Genomic DNA, 25,618 nt, shown 5'->3' on the forward strand with positions numbered 1-25,618 from the left:
CAATCAAAAGACAGAGTTACTGAATGGATACAAAAACAAGACCCACCTCTATGGTGCCTACAAGAGACTCACTTCAAACCCAAAGACAGACACAGAAAGCGAAGTGATGGAAAAAGATATTTCATGCAACTAATAGTGAGAAAAAAACAGGAGTTGCAGTACTTGTATCAGACAAAATAGACTTCAAAACAAAGAAAGTAATGAGACAAAGAAGGACATTACATAACGATAAAGGGGACAGTCCAACAAGAGGATATAGCTATTATAAATATCTATGCACCCAACACAGGATCACCTACATATGTGAAACAAATACTCACAGAATAAAAGGGGGAATAGACTGCAATGCATTCATTTTAGGAAGACTTCAACACACCACTCACTCCAAAGGACAGATCAACCAGACAGAAAATAAGTAAGGAGACAAGAGGCACTGAACAACGTATTAGAAAAGATGGTCCTAACAGACATCTACAGAACATTCCATCCAAAACCAACAGAATACACATTTTTCTCAAGTGCACATGGAACATTTTCAAGAACAGATCATATACTAGGCCACAAAAAGAACCTCAGTAAGTTGAAAAAGATTGAAATTGTACCAAACAGCTTCTCAGATCACAAACGTATGAAACTAGAAATAAATTACACAAAGAAAAAGAAGAAGCCTCCAAATACAAGGAGGCTTAATAACATGCTCCTAAATATCAATGGATCAATGACCACATAAAAACAGAGATCAAGCAATATATGGAGACAAATGACAACAATAATTCAGCAACACAAAATCTGTGGGATGCAGCGAAGGGCGTGCTAAGAGGGAAATATATTGCAATACAGGCCTACCTCACGAAAGAAGAACAATCCCAAATGAACAGTCTAAACTCACAATTAATGATACTAGAAAAGGAAGAACAAATGAGGCCCAAAGTCAGTAGAAGGAGGGACATAATAAAGATTAAAGCATAAATAAATAAAATTGAGAAGAATAAAACAATAGAAAGAATCAGTGAAAGCAGGAGCTGGTTCTTTGAGAAAATAAACAAAATAGATAAACCCCTAGCCAGACTGATCAAGAAAAAAAGAGAGTATACACACATAAACAGAATCAGAAATGAGAATGGAAGAATCACTACAGACACCACAGAAATACAAAGAATTATGAGAGAATACTACGAAAAATTATATGGTAACAAATGGGATAACCTAGAAGAAATGGACAACTTTCTATAAAAATACAACCTTCCAAGGCAGACCCAGGAAGAAACAGAAAATCTGAACAGACCAATTACCAGCAAAGAAATTGAACTGGCAATCAAAAAACTACCTAAGAACAAAACTCCTCGACCAGATGGTTTCACCGCTGAATTTTATCAAACATTTAGTGAAGACCTATTACCCATCCTCCTTAAAGTTTTCAGAAAAGTAGTATAGGAGGGAATACTCCCAAACTCATTCTACAAGGCCAAACATCACTTTCTGCTACCAGAACCAGGCAAAGACACCAAAAAAAAAAAAATTACAGACCAATATCCCTGATGAACATAGATGCAAAAATACTCAATAAAATATTAGCAAACCGAATTCAGAATAACATCAAAAAGATCATCCATCATGATCAAGTGGGATTCATCCCAAGGATGCAAGGACGGTACAAATTTGAAAATCTATCAACATCATCCACCACATCAACAAAAAGGACGAAAACCACATGATCATCTCTATAGATGCTGAAAAAGCATTCGACAAAATTCAACATCCATTCATGATAAAAACTCTCAACAAAATGGGTACAGAGGGGAAGTATCTTAACATAATAAGGGACATATATGACAAACCCACAGTCAACATTATACTCAACAGTGAGAAGCTGAAAACTTTTCCTTTAAGATCAGAAACAAGACAAGGATGCCCACTATCCCCACTTTTATTCAACATAGTATTGGAGGTCCTAGCCACCGCAATCAGAGAACACAAAGTAATAAAAGGCATCCAGACTGGCAAGGAAGAAGTCAAACTGTCCCTGTTTGCAGATGACATGTTATTGTACATAAAAAACCCTAAAGACTCCACTCCAAAACTACTAGATCTAATATCTGAATCCAGCAACGTTGTAGGATACAAAATTAATACACAGAAATCTGTTGCATTCCTATACACTAACGATGAACTAGCAGAAAAAGAAATCAGGAAAACAATTCCATTCACAATTGCATCAAAAAGAATAAAATACCTAGGAATAAACCTAACCAAAAAAGTGAAAGACCTATACCCTGAAAACTATAAGACACTCCTAAGAGAAATTAAAGAGGATACTAATAAATGGAAATTCATCCCATGCTCTTGGCTAGGAAGAATTAATATTGTCAAAATGGCCATCCTGCCTAAAGCAGTCTACAGATTCAATGCAATCTCTATTAAAAGACCTAGAGCATCCTTCAATGAACTAGAGCAAATCATTCTAAAATTCATATGGAACAACAAAAGACCACGAATAGCCAAAGTAATCCTGAGAAGGAAGAATAAAGTAGGGGAAATTACGCTCCCTGACTTCAAGCTCTACTACAAAGCCACTATAATTAAGACAATTTGGTACTGGCACAAGAACAGACCCATAGACCAGTGGAACAGAATAGAGAGCCCAGACATAAACCCAACCACATATGGTCAATTAATATATGATAAAGGAGCCATGGATATACAATGGGGAAATGACAGCCTCTTCAACAGCTGATGTTGGCAAAACTGGACAGCTACATGTAAGAAAATGAAACTGGATCACTGGCTAACCCCATACACAAAAATAAATTCAAAAAGGATCAAAGAGCTGAATGTAAGTCATGAAACCATAAAACTCTTAGAAGACAACATAGGCAAAAATCTGTTGGACATAAACATGAGCAACGTCTTCATGAACGTATTTCCCCATGCAAGGGAAACAAAAGCAAAAATGAACAAGTGGGACTATATCAAACTAAAAAGCTTCTGTGCAGCAAAGGACACCATCAGTAGAACAAAAAACATTCTACAATATGGGAGAATATATTCATAAATGACATATCCGATAAGGGGTTGACATCCAAATAATATAAAGAGCTCACACACCTCAACAAAGAAAAAAGAAAATAATCCAATCAAAAAATGGGCACAGGATCTAAACAGACACTTCTCCAAAGAAGAAATTCAGATGACCAATAGACACATGGAAAGATGTTCCACATCACGAATCATCAGGGAAATGCAAATTAAAACCACAATGAGATATCACCTCACACCAGTAAGGATGGCCAGCATTGAAAAAGACTAAGAACAACAAATGCCTGCCAGAATGCGGAGAAAGGGGAACACTCCTACACTGCTGGTGGGAATGTAAGCTAGTTCAACCTTTGTGGAAAACAATATGGAGCTTCCTCAAGAAACTAAAAATAGAAATACCATTTGACTTGGGAATCCCACTCCTTGGAATTTACTCAAAGAATGCAGCAGCCCAGTTTTAAAAAGACATATGCACCCCTATGTTTATCGCGGCACTATTTACCATAGCCAGGAAATGGACGCAACCTAAGTGTCCATAAGGAGATGAATGGATAAAGAAGATGTGGTACATATACACAATGGAATATTATTCAGCCATAAGAAGAAAACAAATCCTACCATTTACAACAACATGGATGGAGCTAGAGGGTATTATGCTCAGTGAAATAAGCCAGGTGGAGAAAGACAAGTATCAAGTGATTTCATTATCTATGGAGTATAAGAACAAAGCAAAAACTGAAGGAACAAAATAGCAACAGAATCACAGAACCCAAGAATGGACTAACAGTTACCAAAGGGAGAGTGATGGGGCGGATGGGTGGGAAGGAAGGGATAAGGGGGAAAAAGGGTCATTACGATTAGCACACATAATGTAGCGGGGAGGACACGGGAAAGGCAGTATATACAGAGAAGACAAGTAATAATTCTATAGCATCTTACTACGCTGATGGACAGTGACTGTAATGGGGTATGTGGGGGGGACTTGATAATGGAGGGAGTCTAGTGACCACAGTGTTGTTCAAGTGATTGTACATTAACCATAACACATTGATTAATTAATTAAAAAGAAAAAAACCAAATTGGTTGCTAAAGTGCATGCTGTAACCACTATACTATATGGTTTATATAAAACAGCATTTAGACTCAGATACAGAAAATAATCTCACACCTAGCTGGTCGTAGTTATAATTATAAAGAGATAATTCAGGAGACATAGAGAAAATTGAGTAAATCCAAATGAATTAGTGTGGGAACAGTTACTCATGCTGTAACCTTAGGCAAATTTCATGACATTGATGCTTTAATCTACCTATCTATAAAGGAGCTAACCTCAACAGAGCTAACCATTACTTGTCTCTTAGTGGGCTGTATTATTTAATATCTGTAATACATACAGAGACCATCAGATGAAAAAGACATCCCCTCCCCTCCCATCCCAACCTCTTGAGATAAGCATGCAAACTCATTGCTCAAACAAATACACATGTAATAGTTTTTTTTCCTGTATCAAAATAGGATCATATATACTACATATTACCCTGCAGCCTAGTTTCTTCACCTATTATCACTATATCATAGAGAGCTAAAAAAAAAATCTTTAAGCACCAAGCAGGATGGCAGGTATAGAATATTTTCTGACTGGGGCAAATCTGACCAATGTTTACCATGGTAATATACAATAGCTGACTCAGCCACTTCCAGTGAGAGCTAAAAAGAGAGAGTACAATATAGAAGTAGCATTCTAAAGATATCTGCAAAAATGCAAGGTCTTCAGCAGCTATTCTAGGATCCCATTCACTTCTATGCTTCCTCCATGGAACCACCTTGTGGACCCACAGAGGAAGAAATGGTAAATAATTTCTTTTCAGCAGAAAATTGCAAGAGGGGATAATTCTCCCCTGTACTCAAGCCACAGCAAACAAACGTCTGAAAATATATTCTTCCTTCAAGCAGATGTGCAAAATGTATTGTTGCTAATTTTTAAAATATCCATTTCTAATAATAGCTACCACCACTATTAAGTGCTAATGTTTTATGTACTCTACCTCTAAAGCCCCTCCTACTGCACTTCCATTTTACAAAAACCTGGCTCCATGTGAAATTACTTGCCCATGATCAAACGGCCAGTCAGTGATAAAGCTGGTGTTCAAAGCAACAAAACTAGTGCTTTTTCCACTTTATCAGGTTTTTCCATACTATTGCATGCCAAAAGAAGAGATCGAATAAATTTAACAAGTATATTTAGGCAGAAGCCATTTTCTAAATACGTCTGCTGACTTTGATTCAACTTTTTTTTTCCACTTAGCGTATTTGGGGGGTACTATACTGTGCCAAACTCTATTGTAGGTGTTAAAAAAAAAAAGAAAGAAGGCCTTCAACCTCAGAGCCTTTAGTCTAGTGGGGAGATTGCAACTGCAATATACTCTAACTATAATTACCATATACTGAAATGTGGCAAGTGTTACCTTCAAGGAAATACAAAGTGCTACGGGTTTAAAGAATCCAGCTATCTCCCCAAAACAAATGATAATCTCTCATATTAGCTTCCTACAACTATTCTTGGTTTCAGTTCTGCTCTAATATTCTGTAAGTCACATTTTTTCCCTTCTTGATTCCTGGGTAAAAGGTCTGCAATGTCCTTCTCTACAAAACACTGCCCTGGACACCCTCAAATAACTATGAATGGAAGCTTGCCAGCTCAAATCAGCATAAAGCTCCTTCTTCAAAAATAATGCTGCAGTATTTTGATGTTTGGCAAAGAAAATAAATTATCTTTAACCTTTTTGGTCAAATGATGGGTATAGAGAGCTAAAAGTGACTTAGATATCATTTTGGACATAAGATTTTAAAAAGATAAACTCACTTCCCATTGTTACAAGACTCAAGAAGGGCAGCTTTGAGACAAAAGTCCAGGTCTTTCAACCCATTGTATAGGGTTCCTTTCCATTGCTGCTTTCTCCTAAGTCCAGTGAAAAGGAACTTACAAAGTTCAAGTTTTCTCATTTCATCAATGATGGATGCATTCATGAATAAACAATTATATGCAGTTCAAGGACTAAATTTAAACTGCAGTTTAAAGAGTAACTATCAAAAACACCCATGATGAGGTACATATAAAGGTAAAGGACTGCCTATCCTTGATATAGCAGGAGCTCTTCAAGCATTTTGGAGTGAAATGTCAATTCTCTTTGCCATTCCCTATCTGTATAACCTTTTATACACATGAAAAAAGGTGAAAAAGTGAAAAAGTTTTACTTTTTCTTGTCTTCTACTTTATAAGTTTGTTATATTATATGAAGGAACAATATAAAATTCCCAGCACATGGTAAATACTCAAAGGTTGGCTCCCCTCTCTTTTATCCTGCAGAAGTAACAGTGGTTGCCAATTCAAGGGTGTTCAATAAACATATATAATATTTTCAGTAGCAGAGAAGTGACAAGTAAATACTCCACAGTTCAACTAAAACAAACAAATCTAAATAAGTCCTTCATTAAAGGTACCAATATCCCCTCCCAGCTCAGTTTCCCAGTCAATGGCCCATGGACCTCAAAGCACTATTATAATAGACAAGAATTCCCTTATGAGATACCTTAATGTAGACCCTGAATGTCAGGTGAATGAATTGTTTTTCTGAGGACCTTAACATGGGCTTTCCTGAGCAGAGCATTTAAACTGGCCACTTAATACTGCACTTAATGAATATTTTTATGTCCATGTTCTACAACAGAATCTAATCTTCATTTGCCCATGTTCTAGTCTTCTATATCTCAGGCACCAGAAACCAAAAATACATTTATGTCATATGCTCCTCACCTAAGCAACTTTAATCTGGCCTATCCTAAACTGGTCATTAAGAATCTATTACCTTAGTCTACTATTGATAATGTGTTCCCATTTCTAGATGTGTAACAGGAGACCAAATCAATTCTTACAGGAAAGAGATTCCCAGTCCCAATGTAGATCCAGCCAACAACTCTCAAATCACATACGCTATGGAAGCTATAGATGTTGGCTTTGATCCCTATGGTTTAGGAAGAATAATAATAATACATCATACAGCCATGAAAGACTCATTTATGATAAAGAACACAACCCTGAGCATTCAACATGGGAGCCAAGCAATTTTAGAATGCTCATCTTCTATTTTACCAGAAGACCTTGAGCAATTCACCTGCTCTTTATTATTTCTTCATAAGGAAAATGAAAACATACTCATTAAATTTACAGAGATACTGTTTTGATTAACTATCAAACAACCATGTCCTGGGGTTACCAAGGACCTCAGCAAGTTATCTTTGTCATCTCGCTCATTCTTTACAAGCCCACACCTAAATCATCCTAGAAAGAGAGTGACTAAGTCTTTGGAGAAGATATTTTACAACCTGCCTTGGTAATATTCCAGTATCTTGTAGTCAGGAAGTTCTTTCTAATTTGTAATATATCTATATGCCTTCTGTTGCAATTAAAACACATTCCCTCTTGTCACCCATGGAAAGAGAACATCTGCTGAACACCACCTGAACAATATCCCTTCAAGAGATTATGAAGTATGGGAAGTCTATTTCAAACAGCTTCATGTAAATGCAGCATGACTTTAAATGTGTCACCTTAGACAAACAACATGATTAAGAGTCTTAAATTCCCAGTTTCATCAACGACTTGTTCTGAAGATGACAGAAAGTTAAACCATGTGGATGCTGTACCTCAACTATCCCATCAGTAAAATGCAAATAATAAAACTAGTATATTAGAACTCAATTCCTTAAAAATTAAACATACAGGAAAGAGATTCTTAATCCCAATCTAAACCTAGCCAACAACTCTCAAATCACACCCTTTTTGGAAGCTGCAGATAGCTTTGATCCTTGTTATTTAGGAAGAATCCTAACAATAATATATTACCACAGGGCCCTGCAATTCCACTCCTAGGTATATACCCAAAACAACTGAAAACAAGAACACGTACATGTACATGTACAGTAGCACTATTCACAATATGCAAAAGGGGAAACAGTCCAAATATTCATCAACAGACGAATGAATAAAGACATTATGGTACATACATACATGAAAGGCTACATGTTGTATGCTTCCATTTCTATGAAATTTTCAGAGTAGAGCAATCCATAGTCAAAATGCAGATTGCTGGTTTCTGGGGCTGGTGAAGCAAGGAATGAAGAGAAACTGCTTTACTTCGGAGTGATGGAAATGTTAAATGGAGGTGGCAGCTGCACAACACTGTGAATGAACCAAATAAATGCCACTGAACTATTTACTTTAAAATGTTAATCTTGTATTACATGAATTTTACCTGAAGTTTTTTTTTAAGTTAGAAAAACTAATGGGGGCAATATCCATAAAATGCTTAGCCCTTCCTAGGAAAGTAATATAAAAGTCTGGTAGAATGGTAGCCAAAAATGATTAGTATCATCTCAATATATCTGATTAGACTCTAAGCAAAGAATTATGTAAATGGAAAATAAAATAGAAACCAAAATAATGTCAAGTCACAATTATACAGCATCCTACCTGGAATAGGAGCCTATAAATAAGTGAATAAACAAAGACATAAAATAAATAACCAAACACATCAGCTAATTAACTATAGCAACAATGACCATAGGAAAACAGGAAGAAAAAATAAAGGAATGAATTTTAAAAGCCAATAATATCAAAATATAAAGACCCATTAAGTAGGGAGGTGAAAATAATAAGGCTAACCATAGCAAAATTGAGATGTACATAAACCCGTAAACTCCCAGGCCATACATAAAGACCGTAAGAATTTTGCAAATATCCTCATTCCCTCACCCTTTTCTCCTTCAATACAACCTTCTCAGCCTGACACCAATGCTAAACAGCCAAGGTCATAAAAATGAAAAGGTATTGATCCTATCTTCACAGACTTTATTATATTACTGCTTAAGCATAACTTCTTTTGAGGAGACAGACATGCTAATAATCAAAATAAACAAACCATCTCCACTTCTTCCCTTTCCACTTCTTAAAACCACTTCAATGTGACTTCTGGCCCTACATTCCTCTAACATTGTTCTTACTATGATCATCAACAATCTTTGTCTTGCTAAAGCCAACAAAATACGCTGCACTATTTACAATATCCAATATATGGAAGCAAACTAAGTGCCCATCAATAGATGAATGGATAAAGAAAATGTGGTACATATATACAATGAATTATTCAGCCATAAAAAAAAGAAATCCTACCATTTACAACAACTTGGATGGAGCCAGAGGCTATTAAGCTCAGTGAAATAAACCAGGTGAAGAAAGACAAGCATCAAATGACTTCACTCATTTGTGGAGTACAAAAACAAAGCAAAACTGAAGGAACAAAATAGCAGGAGACACACACACAGAGAAGGAACTAGTGGCTACCAGGGGAAAGGGACTAGGGAGGGTGGGTGGGGAAGGAAGCAGAAGGGGATTAAGGGGCACTATAATTCACAGTCACAATATAGGTAGGTCACTGGGAAGGCAATACAACACAGAGTAGACAATGACTCTATAGCATCTTACTACGCTGATAGACAGTGACCGCAATAGAGGGGATGAGGACTTGACAATATGGGTGAATGCTGAGACCACAGTGTTGTTTATGTGAAACGATCATAAGATTGTATATCAATGAAACTTTAATTTAAAAAATGTAACAAATTTAAAAACCTTTAAAAACCAACAAAATACAGGTAATCACTGCCTACTTGAAACATGCTCCTCTCTGTTTCTGAGATTCTTCTCTTAAATTCCTTGGAGCTTGCTCCTAAGCATTTGTCTCCTAGTGTATAAATACCTTTCCTCTGGGTAATCTCATCCATTTTCCTTGGCTGGAAATACCACCTATACCAAGAGCATCCAGATTTATTTCCATGCCACTTTTTTCTTTTCTTTTTTTTTTTTTTTTAGGAGAGCAAGGTACAGGCTTTTATTTAGAAATAAAGTGAGAGAATAGAGCTCCTGGCTCACGCCAGGAAGGGACAAGAGAGTCCGTGGTGGTGCACTGACTAGGGGTTTTTGGGTTCTTTTGTTTGTTTGTTTGTTATCATTAATCTACAATTACATGCAGAACATTACGTTAACTAGGCTCTCCCCTTCACCAAGTCCCCCCCACAATCCCCATTACAGTCACTGTCCATCAGCATAGTAAGATGCTGTAGAATCACTACTTGTCTTCTCTGTGTTGTACAGCCCTCCCTGTGCCCCCCCCAACACTATACATGCTAATCGTAATGCCCCCTTTCTTTTTTCCCGCCCTTATCCCTCCCTTCCCACCCATCCTCCCCAGTCCCTTTTCCTTTGGTAACTGTTAGTCCATTCTTGGGTTCTGTGCTTCTGCTGCTGTTTTGTTCCTTCAGTTTTCCTTTGTTCTTATACTCCACATGTGCGTGAAATCACTTGGTACTTGTCTTTCTCCGCCTGGCTTATTTCACTGAGCATAATACCCTCTAGCTCCATCCATCCATGTTGTTGCAAATGGTAGGATCTGTTTTTTTCTTATAGCTGAGTAAGATTCCATTGTGTATATGTACCACATCTTCTTTATCCATTCATCTACTGATGGACATTTAGGTTGCTTCCTTATCTTGGCTATTGTAAATAGTGCAGCGATAAATATAGGGGTGCATCTGTCTTTTTCAAACTGGAGTGCTGCATTCTTAGGGTAAATTCCTAGAAGTGTAATCCTGGGTCAAATGGTATTTCTATTTTGAGCTTTCTGAGGAACCTCATACTGCTTTCCACAATGGTTGAACTAATTTACATTCCCACCAGCAGTGTAGGAGGGTTGCCCTTTCTCCACAACCTCAACAACATTTGTTGTTGTTTGTCTTTTGGATGGTGGCGATCCTTACTGGTGTGAGGTGATATCTCATTGTGCTTTTAATTTGCATTTCTCTGATGACTAGTGATGTGGAGCATCTTTTCATGTGTCTCTTGGCCATCTGAATTTCTTCTTTGGAGAACTGTCTGTTCAGCTCCTCTGCCCATTTTTTAATTGGATTGTTCACTTTTTGTTTGTTGAGCTGTGTGAGCTCTTTATACATTTTGGATGTTAACCCTTTATCGGATCCCTCATTTATGAATATATTCTCCCATACTGTAGGATGATGCCTTTTTGTTCTATTGATGGTGTCTTTTGCTGTACAGAAGCTTTTCAGCTTGATAGAGTCCCACTTGTTCATTTTTGCTTTTGTTTCCCTTGCCCAGGGAGATATGTTCATGAAGAAGTTGCTCATGTTTATGTCCAAGAGATTTTTGCCTGTTTTTTTTCTAAGAGTTTTATGGTTTCATGACTTACATTCAGGTCTTTGATCCATTTGGAGTTTACTTTTGTGTATGGGGTTAGACAGTGATCCAATTTCATTCTCTTACATGTAGCTGTCCAGTTTTGCCAGCACCAACTGTTGAAGTTGAAGAGACTGTCATTTCCCCATTGTATGTCCATGGCTCCTTTATCGTATATTAACTGACGATGTAGCTGTCCATATTATTATGTTTGTATATTAACTGACCATATATGTTTGGGTTATTGTCTGGGGTCTCTATTCTGTTCCACTGGTCTGTGGCTCTGTTCTTGTGCCAGTACCAAATTGTCTTGATTACTGTGGCTTTATAGTAGAGCTTGAAGTTGGGGAGCGAGATCCCCCCACTTTATTCTTCCTTCTCAGGATTGCTTTGGCTATTTGGTGGTTCCATATGAATTTTTGAACTATTTGTTCCAGTTTGTTGAAGAATGCTGTTGGTAATTTGATGGGGATTGCATCAAATCTGTATATTGCTTTGGGCAGGATGGCCATTTTGACGATATTAATTCTTCCTTGGCAAGAGCAGTCCATGCCACTTTTGAGCATTAGCTCAAAGACTGCTTACTTGTTGTCTCCACTCATATTTTCACAGACATCTCACTCTTCACATGACTAAAATTGAGGTCTTCATTCCACTCCCTAACTCTAATGAAAATCTGTTCCTCCTCCAATGTTTCCATCTCAGAAATGGCAACTTCATCTACCCAGATGCTCACACCAGAAATCTGGGAATCATACTTGACACCTCCCTCTCCCTACATATCCTAACAATCATTCAATCTTGCTTGTCCTAATTCTAAAATACCTACTGAATCTTTCTACTTCACTACATCTCAACTGCCCACAGCCTAATCCAAACCATCAGCATCTTTTGCCTGTACCACTATAAAGACACCCTATCCTACTTCTCTTTCCAAAATTTTTTCCACAAATTTCCACAATGTAGCCAGAGTAATCTCTTAAAATCATGTATTAGGTCCACTCCTAGGAATTTACCCTAAGAATGCAGCACTCCAGTTTGAAAAAGACACATGCACCCCTATGTTTATCACAGCACTATTTACAATAGCCAAGAAATGGAAGAAACCTAAGTGTCCATCATGAGAGGAATGGATAAAGAAGATGTGGTACATATACACAATGGAATATTATTCAGCCATAAGAAGAAAACAAATCCTACCATTTGCAACAACATGGATGAAGCTAGAGGGTATTATGCTCAGTGAAATAAGCCAGGCGGAGAAAGACAAGTATCAAATGATTTCATTCATCTGTGGAGTATAAGAACAAAAAAAAACTGAAGGAACAAAACAGCAGCAGACTCACAGAACCCAAGAATGGACTAACAGTTACCAAAGGGAAAGGGACTGGGGAGGATGGGTGGGAAAGGAGGGATAAGGGGAAAAGGGAGCACACATAATGTGTTGGGGGGGCACCGGGAAGGCAGTATAGCACAGAGAAGACAAGTAGTGACTCTATAGCATCTTACTACGCTGATGGACAGTGACTATAATGGAGTATGTGGTGGGGACTTGATATGAGGGGAATCTAGTAACCACAATGTTGCTCATATAATTGTATATTAATGATACCAAAATTTAAAAAATTAAAAAGTAAAGCAAAGCTAAAAATAAATAAATAAATAAATAATTTGTACAAGATTTTTCACCTAGTAAGCTGGCAAACTTAAAGCTAGGTCTCCTGATTCCTTCATCTGTTTTCATCTTACATCATTTCGGTAGACTGCCACATACTACTAAGCACATAATATATTCTGACAATAACTGATCACAAAATTTTTATCTATCTGTAACTAATTTTAGCTTTGCAAAAAGGAAAAAAATAGATCAATTAACTTGGTGGGGAGAAGGAGTTTGGAAATACAAAATATTTATTACCCCAAACCACAGGACAGGTTGTACCACGGCACTTTTGTACAAACCGAAATTATGACAAGAAACACAAAGTTCTCTCTGGGTTTATGAGGAGTAATGGGAGAAGGAAAAGAATTATTATGATTAAAGGAACTTAAGGGCTTTTTTTGGTAAACCAAACCACTGGGCAAAAAGATTTGCATTCTATTCCAAAATAATTCATTCAAGGCTAAGATATATCTTTAAAAAAAAAAGAGACCTCAGTATGCTAACAACAGGACTATTTCTTCAGTTCCTTTAAGAGTGAGATAAATTGGAAGAGTGAACTATACTGTCAACATACACTGCCAATATTCATGAAGATCCTGGAAGACCATAAATGTCTGGATGCAGTATTAATAAGCAGCATCAAGGAGCATGTTCAAAAGTATAAAGTTTCATAAGCTTCCTAACACATGTTGAAAACAAATATTCAAAAATACTTTGAAAATTTTAGAGTATAAAACTATTACTGTTAATAAAAATAACCAATTGTTTCAAATGATATATATATGTGTGTATATAACTCCTTCCAGGACAAGTTCTAGAAGACATTCAAAAAAGTTCACATCTTTAATAAGAACTTTCTTACTAAAAAAGAAGATAGAATAATTCAGTCATGTTCTGAACCTGTAAATTTCTGAAAGGAAATGCCAGAAGATTCTGATCTGACATTGACAGACAAGATTTAACCAAGAAAGGTAAAAGCTGACTGAGTTTCTATAATAAAGAATGGGAGAAGTTGACAAGTTCTATTCCCATAACCTCCACACCACCACAACCAAATTTCTTGTCCTTCCTCAGTTCAACTTAAACCTATGCTAGTCATTTCTTACAGAAACATAACAAAATGTTCCTAACATTTCTTTGTGTCACTAACAGCAAACTCTATTTTTTATTAAGCATTTATTAGGAACCACAGAGATACTACATTAACTCTAAATTCTATGCAGAATTATTCCCAGAAGATAACGTCACTTCCTTCTCTAAGTTCTTTCCTCTGATATAAATGCCCTTCTACCATAAACACGTTTTCAGAGGACACTCATTCTCAGTCTAACTTCCCAATCTAGATTCTCCATACAGTATAGCGACTCTTCAATTCCTTTCTGGAAACACTGAGGTCCTTGTAATCAGGAAATCACTCAGAATCAAGGGCCCTTCACTTACAGGTGACCTTTAAATATAAATATAAACTATATATACACACACACATATATATATATATATATACATATATATATATATAATTTTTTCAAAACTCATATTAGAATTCTAAAATTGTTAAAAGAACATAGACTCGTATAGCTTCTATTCAAGGACAAGGAATTTAGTCTGTTCTCCCTTAAAACCATTCTCCTGATTCTACATACTACAGAAATACTTATTCAACGTAGAATGACCTCTAAGCTGATTACTTTTTTCAACGAAGAAGTTATACAAATTAGGATCATGTCACTGAATCAAATGAAAACAAAATGAGTAAGAATATTTAGCCCTCAAAGTTTCCAACTTGGGGAGAAAAGGAAAACCATAGAGTTTCCAGAAGGTTAATTTTCAATTTAAATTATCTCAATATTTTAGCGATTCCCATACACAACCTTTTAAACTCTTGTATATGCTGTAACTAAACACTAATCAAATATAAAACTATTCTGAGAGACTTCTTGGGTTTTCTTTGGATTCTTCCTAGAAAGCAACCTCTGTCAGGACAAATACCTAACTTCAAAATCTTGCATCCTCTGTTGGACATTAACCCTTTAACACCATAATCGAAAGATTTCCACCGAGAAACAGGGCAACGAGGAGAAATAAGTATCAACCAGAAAGCAAACTGACAGAAAAAACAATTTTCTGTTAAAAAACACATTGTCATTGCTACTCTAGCTGAAACGACAGTTTGAGAAGCGAAACTAGCCAAAACATCGCCTAGCCCCTTAAGTCTCCAGTGACAGAATCTATCTTCCGAGGAAGGAAGGATCACCATCAAACGACAAATCATTGTGGGCATAAAGTGACTGGTAAAATGAGAGAAAAAAAAAGTGAACTAGTAAGTGACAAAAAATGGCTTACGGTGCATTTAAAGATCTGTCGGGGAATAAGGGAAGTCACGTCCCAGACCTCAGCCTCAGCTTCCCGATCCAAAAAAAGCGAGAACGGGACACTTCGCTCAGAGAGCCAGAGGGCCTTGTTCCACATACCTCCACCTACTGTCCCTTCAAAGGCCGGACTCAGAGGGGGTCCCCAGTGCAATTCAGTCATGACACCCGGAGCCTTGGGAGGTGGGGTAGGAGAAAAGGGAGGAAGATCAAAGCGCGCAAAGCTCTAGGCGTTACTGGAAAGCGATCTGCCCCACACACTGGGAGTGCCGACACCCACCCTAGCCCCAACATGCCCTCCCTAACGAACTACACCTGGCAGCCCCAGCATCTCTCCCTCCTTCCGCTTCTTCCTCAGTTCCCAGCAGCCTCTCCGACCGCGCCCCCGAACGCAGCCGAGTACCTCCTCCTCTGGCCGAGTCTCCGCGGTCGACTCGCCAGCCCACCCGCTGGCGCCAAGGTCTTCTCAACCCGCCGGCGGAAGGATGCCGGGCCGGCCTCCCAGGCTCCTCCCAGGCCTACCTGCAAAGCGGGCGGGGGCTCGGTTTGCAGCCCAGCGGATGGATTGAACCACGGAGAGGAAGAAGAGGCAGGCAGGAAATACGGGGCAGCTCTACCGACCAGCGGGAGAAAGCACCCTGAGCGCAAGGCCTCGCGTATAAGTCAGCCTTCGACACGGCGCCGCCGCCGTTCGGGAGACATCAAGCAAGAAGACGGCGCAAAAGATCACCGAATACACGAACGTCCCAGACATCAAAGGAGGAGCGTCCAAGCAATCGTTCAAGGAACTATAGTCGAGCGCTGAAAAAAAGCTCAGCTTCGACTCAAGGGCCGGCTCCCGCCCAAGGCATAAACAAACCCCGATCGTTCTCCCTGGAGTAAAGTTGCCTGAGTTGCCATTTTCTGTGTCGGTTGCCGGTTGTTCTAAGTTGTTTTAGAAAACGGGAATTTTCCTTCGGTGTTGGAGATCGAGGCATAGCACTTGTCTAACTGTAGTTCAGCGACTACTTAATGGACCCCCAACACTATATATCCCAATTGGGCAAAATTTACCCCTAGTTTTCTCACGGAACAGTGAGGTGAATAAGAGATAAAAATACATATATACCTTTATACCTTTACTCTCCAAATCGCCCTCCTTAGGAGGAAGTAGGGCAAACTGCATAATCATTCACACTTGGTAATCCATATGTACATAGAACGGGCAGAGAGAAAGAATCCAGACTGAGGAATAAAGTGACTAATCTCTATTAAAGCACAAATTTAGCTCCCATAAGCACAGTAAAGAGAAGCTGAGAAAATTCAGAGTTGTATAAGCTAATATTAAGGCAGGGGGAAAAAAATGACACACGTGCTGCTGTTTTATTTCCTCCCAAAGGCCTAGAAACAAGTGTGTTTTTACCTAAAGTTCAAATCTCTTTGGGTTCAAAACCTGACAAAGTGTGTTGACATTTTCATCATTACAATAGTCAGTTTCTGAAGTCTCTTAGTAAACTAATATGCTCAGTACAAATATGGATTAATATGTACATATTAGGTACATTTCAATAAATCCTATCCCAGGAAGGAAGGATCATCATCAAATAACAAATCATTGTGGGCATAAAGTGACTGGTAAAATGAGAGAAAACAAAAGTGAACTAGTAAGTGACAATGATTTCAATAAATCATGCAGATCACTACAAATATGGATTACCAAGTATGAATGATAATGCAGTTTGACCTACTTCCTCCTAAGGAGGTAGATTTGGAGAGTAAAGGTATAAAAAGGGAACAGCATAGTATCAGCCCTTAGAGTTTATAATCTAATCAAAGTGAAAGATCACATGGTTATAACATTACTTTTATTTACAATTGACTGCAATTTTAAAAAAATCTTTTAAGTCCATGAAAATATTTAAGAGACAACTCATATATCTAAGGCAGAATAAGACCAGCATCCGTAATATGAGGACAAAACACTGGGTTTTTGTTCTACCAGTATTTTAGGGGACTTTTTAAAATGAATAAACATTATAGCAGCATTTATGCAAGTCTTTAAAAATAATTTAATAATCTGCTTCCATTACACAAAATTTTAGTTTGTTCATGTTCTCATGCAGTCCTGGGAAATATCCTACATAATTTTTAAGAGTTTGATTTAAGCAGATACATAACAGTGTTATTGTTTTGCATTATATAGTTTCCCTATTAAAGTATTTAATAGTTATTATTACTTTTTTTTTTTTTAGGAGAGCAAGTGAGAGGCTTTTATTTAGAGATAAAGCAAGAGGACAGAGCTCCTAGCTCAGGCCAGGTGGGGACAAGAGAGTCCAGGGGTGATGTGTTGTCTAGGATTTTTATAGGCTGTTGAGAGACAAAGGGCTAGAGATGCACACCTGCTAAGTGGTCCCAAAATGTTTATCTTTGAAGAGACATTAATTTTCTTATTAGTCTTCTAGGTTATTTACAAGTAATTTACTGCTCTGATTTCCTCCTAGGATAGCAGCTTCCTGGTCTGGGAGCATATCAATCAACACTCCCTGCTTTGTTCTCAAGGTGGGCTGAGTTATTATCTGTTTATTAAAGAGTATGTTAAGAAACTTACTTCTTAACTAATTGGGTTTTAAAAACCAATCTTATTTTCAAGATGGAATCCTTCCTGTTTTTACTAGTTGTTTTGGGCTTGCTTGTTAAATTGCCCAGGTTGCAAATCACTTGATTAGGACTGGAGGAAGAAAAGCAGCACCTGGGTAAAGTCAGAAAAATAAACTGGGCCCCACAGCAGGCCAAAGCAATCTCACAATGGATTATCTTGCTTTGTTTTTTCCGGAGGTCCTCACCCTAATCTGTCTAAACCCATTGTCCCTGTCTCATTCCCCCCTCTACAGATGGAGACCCTAGTGCTGCTAGGGGAAAGGGGGGCGACAACTGCTTTGGCTGCTTCATGCTGACAGGGGGCACAGTAAAGAGTGTAAATTAGGTCTTCATCACTGGTCAGTCGAGAGGGCCTCAGAAGATGGGCATTTTTATCCTGGGTTCCATTTCCATCACCATTTGCAGTTTTATGGCTTCAAAAGGATTTAGAAAAACAGCTCCATATTGTAGTAGTCCATGGGACTTCTGGACCTGACATAGTTTGGACTTGCTTTTTGAGTACCTGGAGTGAATCAGAGACATTTTGTGAATAATTCAGAATGTACACACAACACTCAACTTTAATTATAGCACAGATTCCACCCTGTGCTGCTGTTAAGATGTCTAGTGCTATTCTATTTTGTATAACTACCTGGTGCATTAGTTTTAAGTTTAGTATTTAGGAGAGCTATTCCTTGGATCGTATCATTTAAGGCCTTTGAGTAAAATTGGTTAAGGATTTGATATGCTAAATTACATCTTCTAAACAAAGAGATGGTATATAAATGGAGGCTAGGTGATCATACCAATGAAAAACACTCCTAGTTCATTGATGTTGGAGGCTTGGGAAGTTTGCAGCATGTGGGATGTTCTTAACCCAATGTCCTTGCAACCAAGGAAATCTCAGAGTGCACCTCCCTATCCACCTTGGAGGGAACCATGACCAGAGATTAGTTCCACACAGCCAGTGAGTGCCGTTTGGGGCTGGTCAATGGATACCAGGGTGGGTTGTCCAATCTGTGGCCTGTAAAGTTATTATATGTGAACAGTGGTCTTTGGGAAGCTTGGGCGATGGTTATTAGAATGGTTTCTTCGCTCCCAGCAGAGGGGAGCTTTTTGACTTAAGCATCATGCCATTGGAGTAACCCAAAAGTACTCATCCCAGCTTTAAAAAAATTAATTTCATATCTATGATTATTTGCACAGAGAATTAACACATTAGAGGCATTTTGCAGTTAAGGTAGAGCTATAATGATAGTTAAATTCTTTGTACCATCATAGGAGAAAGGGAATTTATGCCTGTTAACTTATTGAGACTTTAGGCATGAGAAACTGCTTTGATAAAACAATTAGAAAACCTTTTGAAGTCTTTCAACATTAAAAGCAGATTAATAGTTTAAGAAAACTGTCGTTTCAACAAACAGAAAACAAAATTCTAATTTTTCTGTGTACTTGATATCAAGACTCATTTGCTTTAATTTCACATAGCATGACCATATCAATTCTTCTACAAACTTTCCACAACTTTTATTTCCATTCAGAATTATCCCTCTTTAAATTACCAGCTGTACTTTAGAACAAAGTTATCTTCTTTTACCTTCAATAAAATGTATTTCCATTCCTTATACCTTCTCATCAAAACACACATCTTTCTAGCATGCATAGATGTTTTTCTTATTGTTTTAAGTAGTTTTAATTAGAATTTAAAACCATTAGAAACTTTAGTTTTTAGTGAACACTGAGAAGTAAGCTATTATAAACTATTATACTAGCATTCTTTAGGTTGATAAATTTATGAACATATTTTATAATTTCTCAATAAACACAAAATATGTCCACTTAGCAAAACTTTAAGGTTTTAGATTACCACGAAGATTTTCAAGCCATGTGTAGGTATACACTCTAACACACAATTATTAAGAAGTTCAGTTACTACACTTAAGTTCACTCATTCCTAACAACCATGCTAGATTATGTACAAAACCTTCACTAAACATGACAAAGTCAAGCCTCTCTTAGCATTCTTTTGTTTTGAAAGATTTAAGCCAGGCTGTATTGCAGAAGATAAATTTCTGTCTCAGGGAGTCTAGTTTAAAAACCTCCCAATTTTTGAGGATAATTATGAACCCAATAAGTAGAATAGATTTCCAATAAAAGGATTTAGAAAACCAGTTTTATACTGTAGCAGTTCACAGGACTTTTCACCATTTTCCTTCCTTGCAGCAAAATTAATTTAGCTGCATAACCTTATTATATTGTATACTTCTCTCAGGAGCCAAGCCTCCCTAATTAGAGCGTTTGTATTGAGGCCAGGCTTGTGTGTAGAAGATAAGGCACTTTTCTTCAGGGTTTGGAGATCAAATTGCTCCCAACTCTTTAGAATGCATGCCAAGGGCATGTCTGGCTTTAAACTTGAAGAGTGTGCTCCCATCTGGAAGAGATGGGACACCTGTCTGCCTTTTCTGTGAGGGCGTCTCCTCACCTTGGAGCCTAGGTGACAGTGGTCAATCACTTCCTCTGCCAGGCCTACTGGACTTAACCACTCCTTACCAGCATGGCCCGTACCTTGCCTTGATTTCTCTCTTGCCTTCCCAATAAGCAAAAGTCACCTCAGAGCTCTGGATTTAGTGGGACCTTACCAGTGTGTTCTTACTTTACACCTTTTGGGAGTTCTAATCCAGACCCCAATTTCTTCTGCATGGGTTTTAGCATAGTACACTCGGGATAATCCTTTGAGAGGCCCCTGCCTGTCTGATAACTGCAGGGACTGTGTGACCTCTCACTGCCAGAGCAGTGGTCAGAGACACAAGCCTGTTTCACTTCCCTGGGGCTGCAGAAAAGGAAATGCCATACCCCAAGATGAATGCCTTTAAGGAAGAGAGGTCAATAGAGTACAGCCATTTACATGCTGGGCTCAGTTTTCAGCTTGACTACTTCACAAACCTCATTTACACTACACAGGAGAAAGTGGCACAGTCCAAAGAGGACTGCTTCAAATGAGGAGCAGGGGAACTTTTTCCAAGGCCAGAGATAAAATTCAGACAGAAGCAGCTATGGACAGTTATGGAGGGGGGTGTCTATACTCTTAAACACCAGTTTCTGCCACTGCCTGGGAATTACCCTACTAGTCACCCACTGTAAGAAATCTAACCTGTGAGACAAAGAGGTTGGGGGTCATCTGCAACTCTTGCATAGGCAGCAACCTAGCCTGGGGTTCACTCAGTGCCATTGGATCAATCATCCAGAGCCGAGATCCAACGACTACTGTGTACTAGTCAGGTCCGCCCTCAGAGTCTGCAGATTAGAATAGAAAAGTAGGAAGTTGGCTCAGCCACTCCCTGACATTCCTGTCCGAAGGCGGGGGATCACGGAGTGGCAGACACTGGGAAACCTTTTACCGGAGACTTAAGACTCATAGCTGATGCTAATTGGCTTTTAAGTGGCTGATGGGTGCCCGGTCGCATTTTTATGAGATAAAAAGTGCAGCATTTAGTTAAGAGTAAGAGCAAAGAGTAAGATCTCCTAACTTGCGGTGGTGAGCATCAGGTTCTGTGAGACCGATGAAGTTAGAGGCACACACAGAGCATGTAAAGAAAGTAAAGAGCACCCCTGCCTCACTCAGAGGCCAGGGTGGCCTGAAAAAGCAGGCTGAAAGTCAGAGAGAGAGAGAGAGAGTCAGTCCTCACAGACACCCAGTTGGGCTGTCAGAGTCTGATTCCAGAAACGTGGACCTTTGAGGAGCCACTGAAGTGCAGCCTCAGCCTAGACTCTCGGCAATTGCCCACAGCCTTCCTCAGTCTCTCGCATCCAAGGAGATGCCTCTGAAATGGAATCCTGGCCTCCACTCAGTTGATTTTCCTGGCTCCCAAGGGAGATGGGGGATCCACTGAGGGAGACGCAAGGGAACCTGTTGCTCAAGACTTTGAGATCGGCAGCTGGGCTAGTCCCATTTAAGTGGCTGACCCCATTTTGAGTGCCATAGATGGCTTCCTTATATAAAAGGAGCATTAAAGGAAAAGGCAACCTCAGATGCCTATATTCACTTCTGAAGTTATCCCAGACAAGCCCCCCAAAATGATGCTGGGGTTCTTGTTCGCAGATTCGAAGAATGAACTTCACAAACACTCAAGGTAGGAGAGCAAGTGAGAGGCTTTTATATAGAGATAAAGCGAGAGGACAGAGCTCCTGGCTTGTGCCAGCAGGGGACAAGAGAGTCTCCAATAGTTGTTATTCTTAACAATTGAAAAATATTCTATTGAGATGATATACTGAACATACTCAACATGTTAAATATGTATGTTGCTCCCCAAATTTTCTGTGTAAAGGTACTGCTGCTTTTGGAAAGGGGCAGTTATAACCAAGGGAACAAGGTAGAGCTTTATTTCTGTGTCATATAAAAGCAATCCAGGAGAGAGGAGCCAAGATGGCAGTGTGAGCAGGACAGCGGAAATCTCCTCCCAAAAACATATATATTTTTGAAAATACAACAAATACAACTATTTCTAAAAGAGAGACCAGAAGATATAGGACAACAGCCAGACTACATCTACACCTGCGAGAACCCAGCACCTCGCGAAGGGGGTAAGATACAAGCCGCAGCCTGGTGGGATGCAAGCGCTCCTCACCCCAGCTCATGGCGGGGGGAGAGGAGTCGAAGCAGGGAGGGAGAGGGAGCCCGGGACTGCTAAATGCCCAGCCCTAGTCATCTGCACTGGGAGCACAGACACACAGTGCGCCGTGTGCTGGAGATTAGGGAAACGGAACAGTAAAACCTGTGAGTGGGTCCCCGCAGCCGGCGCCCCTGGGACAAAAGGAAAGCGAGTGTTCTTTGACAGTCTTAAAGGGACAGGAGCCTCACAGCTGGATGGAAGCATCCTGGCACACTCAGTCCAGCAGCTGGGAATCCTGGGGAACTCCGGGCGCCCTAACCCCCTGGGTGGCAGTGGAGCTTGGAGGCCCCTCACGGTGATACACAGCTTCCCACCCATTCCTCCTCTGCCATAGTGGGGCATCAGCCTGAAAGAGGCCACACCCACAGCAACGTTGGAGCTTACTCCACAGCAGCCGGGCAAGAATCAGAGACCCTGGCTGCACGCAGCTGCCCAGCACAAGCCACTAGGGGTTGCTGTTCTCCCAGGAGAGGAAAGCGAGGAGCAACCAGGAAGGGATTTTGTTCTCCCAGCTGACACACATGCCATCTTCCCATCATAATGAAAAGGCAGAAGAATTTGACTCAGACCAGAATCACACAGACATCCCCTGAGAGGGAACCCAGGGAGATAGACAAAGAAATCTTCCTGAAAAATAATTTAAAATAAAGGTCATAACCATGCTGATGGACTCGCAGAGAAATATGCAAGAGATAAGAAGGGAGAATACAGAAATAAAACAATCTCTGTAAGAACTTAAAAGCAGAATGGATGATATGCAAGAGGCCATTGATGGACTAGAAATCAGAGAACAGGAATGCAAAGAAGCTGATGCAGAGAGAGATAAAAGGATCTCCAGGAAAGAAAGAATATTAAGAGAATTGTGTGACCAATCGAAATGGAACAATATCCGCATTATAGGGTACCAGAAGAAAAAGAGAGAGAAAAAGGGATAGAAAGTGTCTTTGAAGAAATAATTGCTGTAAACTTTCCCAAACTGGGGGAGGAAATAGCCTCTCAGACCACAGAAGCACACAGAACTCCCAACAGAAGGGACCCAAGGAGGACAATACCAAGACACATAATAATTAAAATGGCAAAGATCAAAGACAAGGACAGAGTATTAAAGGCAGCCAGGGAGAGAAAAAAGGTCACCTACAAAGGAAAACCCATCAGGTTATTATCAGACTTCCCAACAGAAACCTTACTGGCCAGAAGAGAATGGCATGATATATTTAATGCAATGAAACAGAAGGGCCCTGAACCAAGGATACTGTATCCAACATGATTATCATTTAAATACGAAGGAGGGATTAAACAATTCCCAGACAAGCAAAGGTGAGGGAATTTACCTTCCACAAACCACCTCTACAGGGTATTTTAGAGGGACTGCTCTAGATGGAAGCACTCCTAAAGGCTAAACAGATGTCACCAGAGAAAACAAAATCACAGCAAAGAAAGCAGAACAAATACTAACTAAAGGCAAAAAAAAAAAGAGCACAAACAAACAAACAAACAAAAAAACACCTAACATACAAAGAATGGAGGAGGAGGAATAAGAAGGGAGAGAAATAAAGAGTCATCAGACTGTGTTTATAATAGCTCAATAAGTGAGTTATGTTAGACACTAAGATAGTAAAGAAGCTAACCTTGAACCTTTCGTACTACAAACCTAAAGCCTGCAATGGCAATAACTACATCTTTCAATAATCACCCTAAATGTAAGTAGACTGAATGCACCAATCAAAAAACACAGAGTAAAACAATGGATAAAAAAGCAAGACCCATCTGTATGCTGCTTACAAGAAACTCATCTCAAACCCAAAGACATGCACAGAGTAAAAGTCAAGGGATGGAAAAAGATATTTCATGCGAACAACAAGGAGAAAAAAGCAGGTGTTGCAGTACTACTATCAGACAAAATAGACTTCAAAACAAAGAAAGTCACAAGAGATAAAGAAGGACATTATATAAAGATAAAGGGGTCAATCCAACAAGAGGATATAACCATTCTAAATATATATGCACCCAATACAGGAGCACCAACATAGGTGAAACAAATACTAACAGAATTAAAGGAGGAAATGGAATGTAATGCATGTATTTTAGGAAACTTCAACACACCACTCACTCCAAAGGACACACCCACCAGAAAGAAAATAAGTAAGGACACAGAGGCACTGAACAACACACAAGAATAGATGGACCTAATAGACATCTATAGAACTCTACACCCAAAAGAAACAGGATACACATTCTTCTCAAGTGCACATGGAACGTTCTCCAGAATAGACCACATACTAGGCCACAAAAAGAGCCTCAGTAAATTTTAAAAAACTGAAATTCCACCAACCAACTTCTCAGACCACAAAGGTATAAAACTAGAAATAAATTGTACAAAGAAAGCAAAAAGGCTCACAAACACATGGAGGCTTAACAAAATGCTGCTAAATAATCAATGGATCGAGGGTGGGGCGGAAGATGGCGGCGTGAGTAGAGCAGCGGAAATCTCCTCCCAAAACAACATATATCTATGAAAATATAACAAAGACAACCCTTCCTAGAATAAAGACCAGAGGACACAGGACAATATCCAGACCACATCCGGACCTGAGAGAACCCAGCGCCTCGCGAAGGGGGTAAGATACAAGCCCCGGCCCCGCGGGAGCCGAGCGCCCCTCCCCCCAGCTCCCGGCGGGAGAAGAGCAGGCAGAGCGGGAGGGAGACGGAGCCCAGGGCTGCCGAACACCCAGCCCCAGCCATCCGGGACAGAGTGCAGGGCCCTCGATACTGGGAAAACAGGGCAGCAAGAACAGTGAGCAGGCACTGGAGGCTGGGCGACAGAGGACATAAGAAAAGCGCGCGACCATTTTTTTTTTTGCTTTTTTGCTGCTTTGTTTTGGCGAGCGCTTTTTGGAAGTCTTAAAGGGACAGGGACCCCAATATTAGGGAAACAGGGCAGAAAGACCGGTGAGCAGAG

At 39.4% G+C, this 25,618-nt stretch overlaps 1 protein-coding gene across 8 annotated transcripts in view; it reads right to left on the bottom strand.

The window, feature by feature from the left end:
* Nucleotides 1-16,192, bottom strand: part of AMBRA1 (autophagy and beclin 1 regulator 1) — a 247,065-nt gene extending 230,873 nt beyond the window's left edge. For 3 of the 8 annotated variants that reach the window (XM_036891726.2, XM_036891725.2, XM_036891724.2), the window contains exon 1: nucleotides 15,896-16,183. The gene's annotated coding sequence lies outside the window, so the exon portion shown is untranslated. Of the gene's footprint in view, nucleotides 1-8,104; nucleotides 8,276-15,475; nucleotides 15,549-15,776 lie in introns of all 8 variants that reach the window. The other 5 variants (XM_036891718.2, XM_057507588.1, XM_036891716.2 and 2 more) reach the window with 5 other exon arrangements.
* Nucleotides 16,193-25,618: the final 9,426 nt, after the last annotated feature.

The sequence above is a fragment of the Manis pentadactyla genome, chromosome 9 (assembly GCF_030020395.1).
Source record: "Manis pentadactyla isolate mManPen7 chromosome 9, mManPen7.hap1, whole genome shotgun sequence".
NCBI lineage: Eukaryota > Metazoa > Chordata > Mammalia > Pholidota > Manidae > Manis > Manis pentadactyla.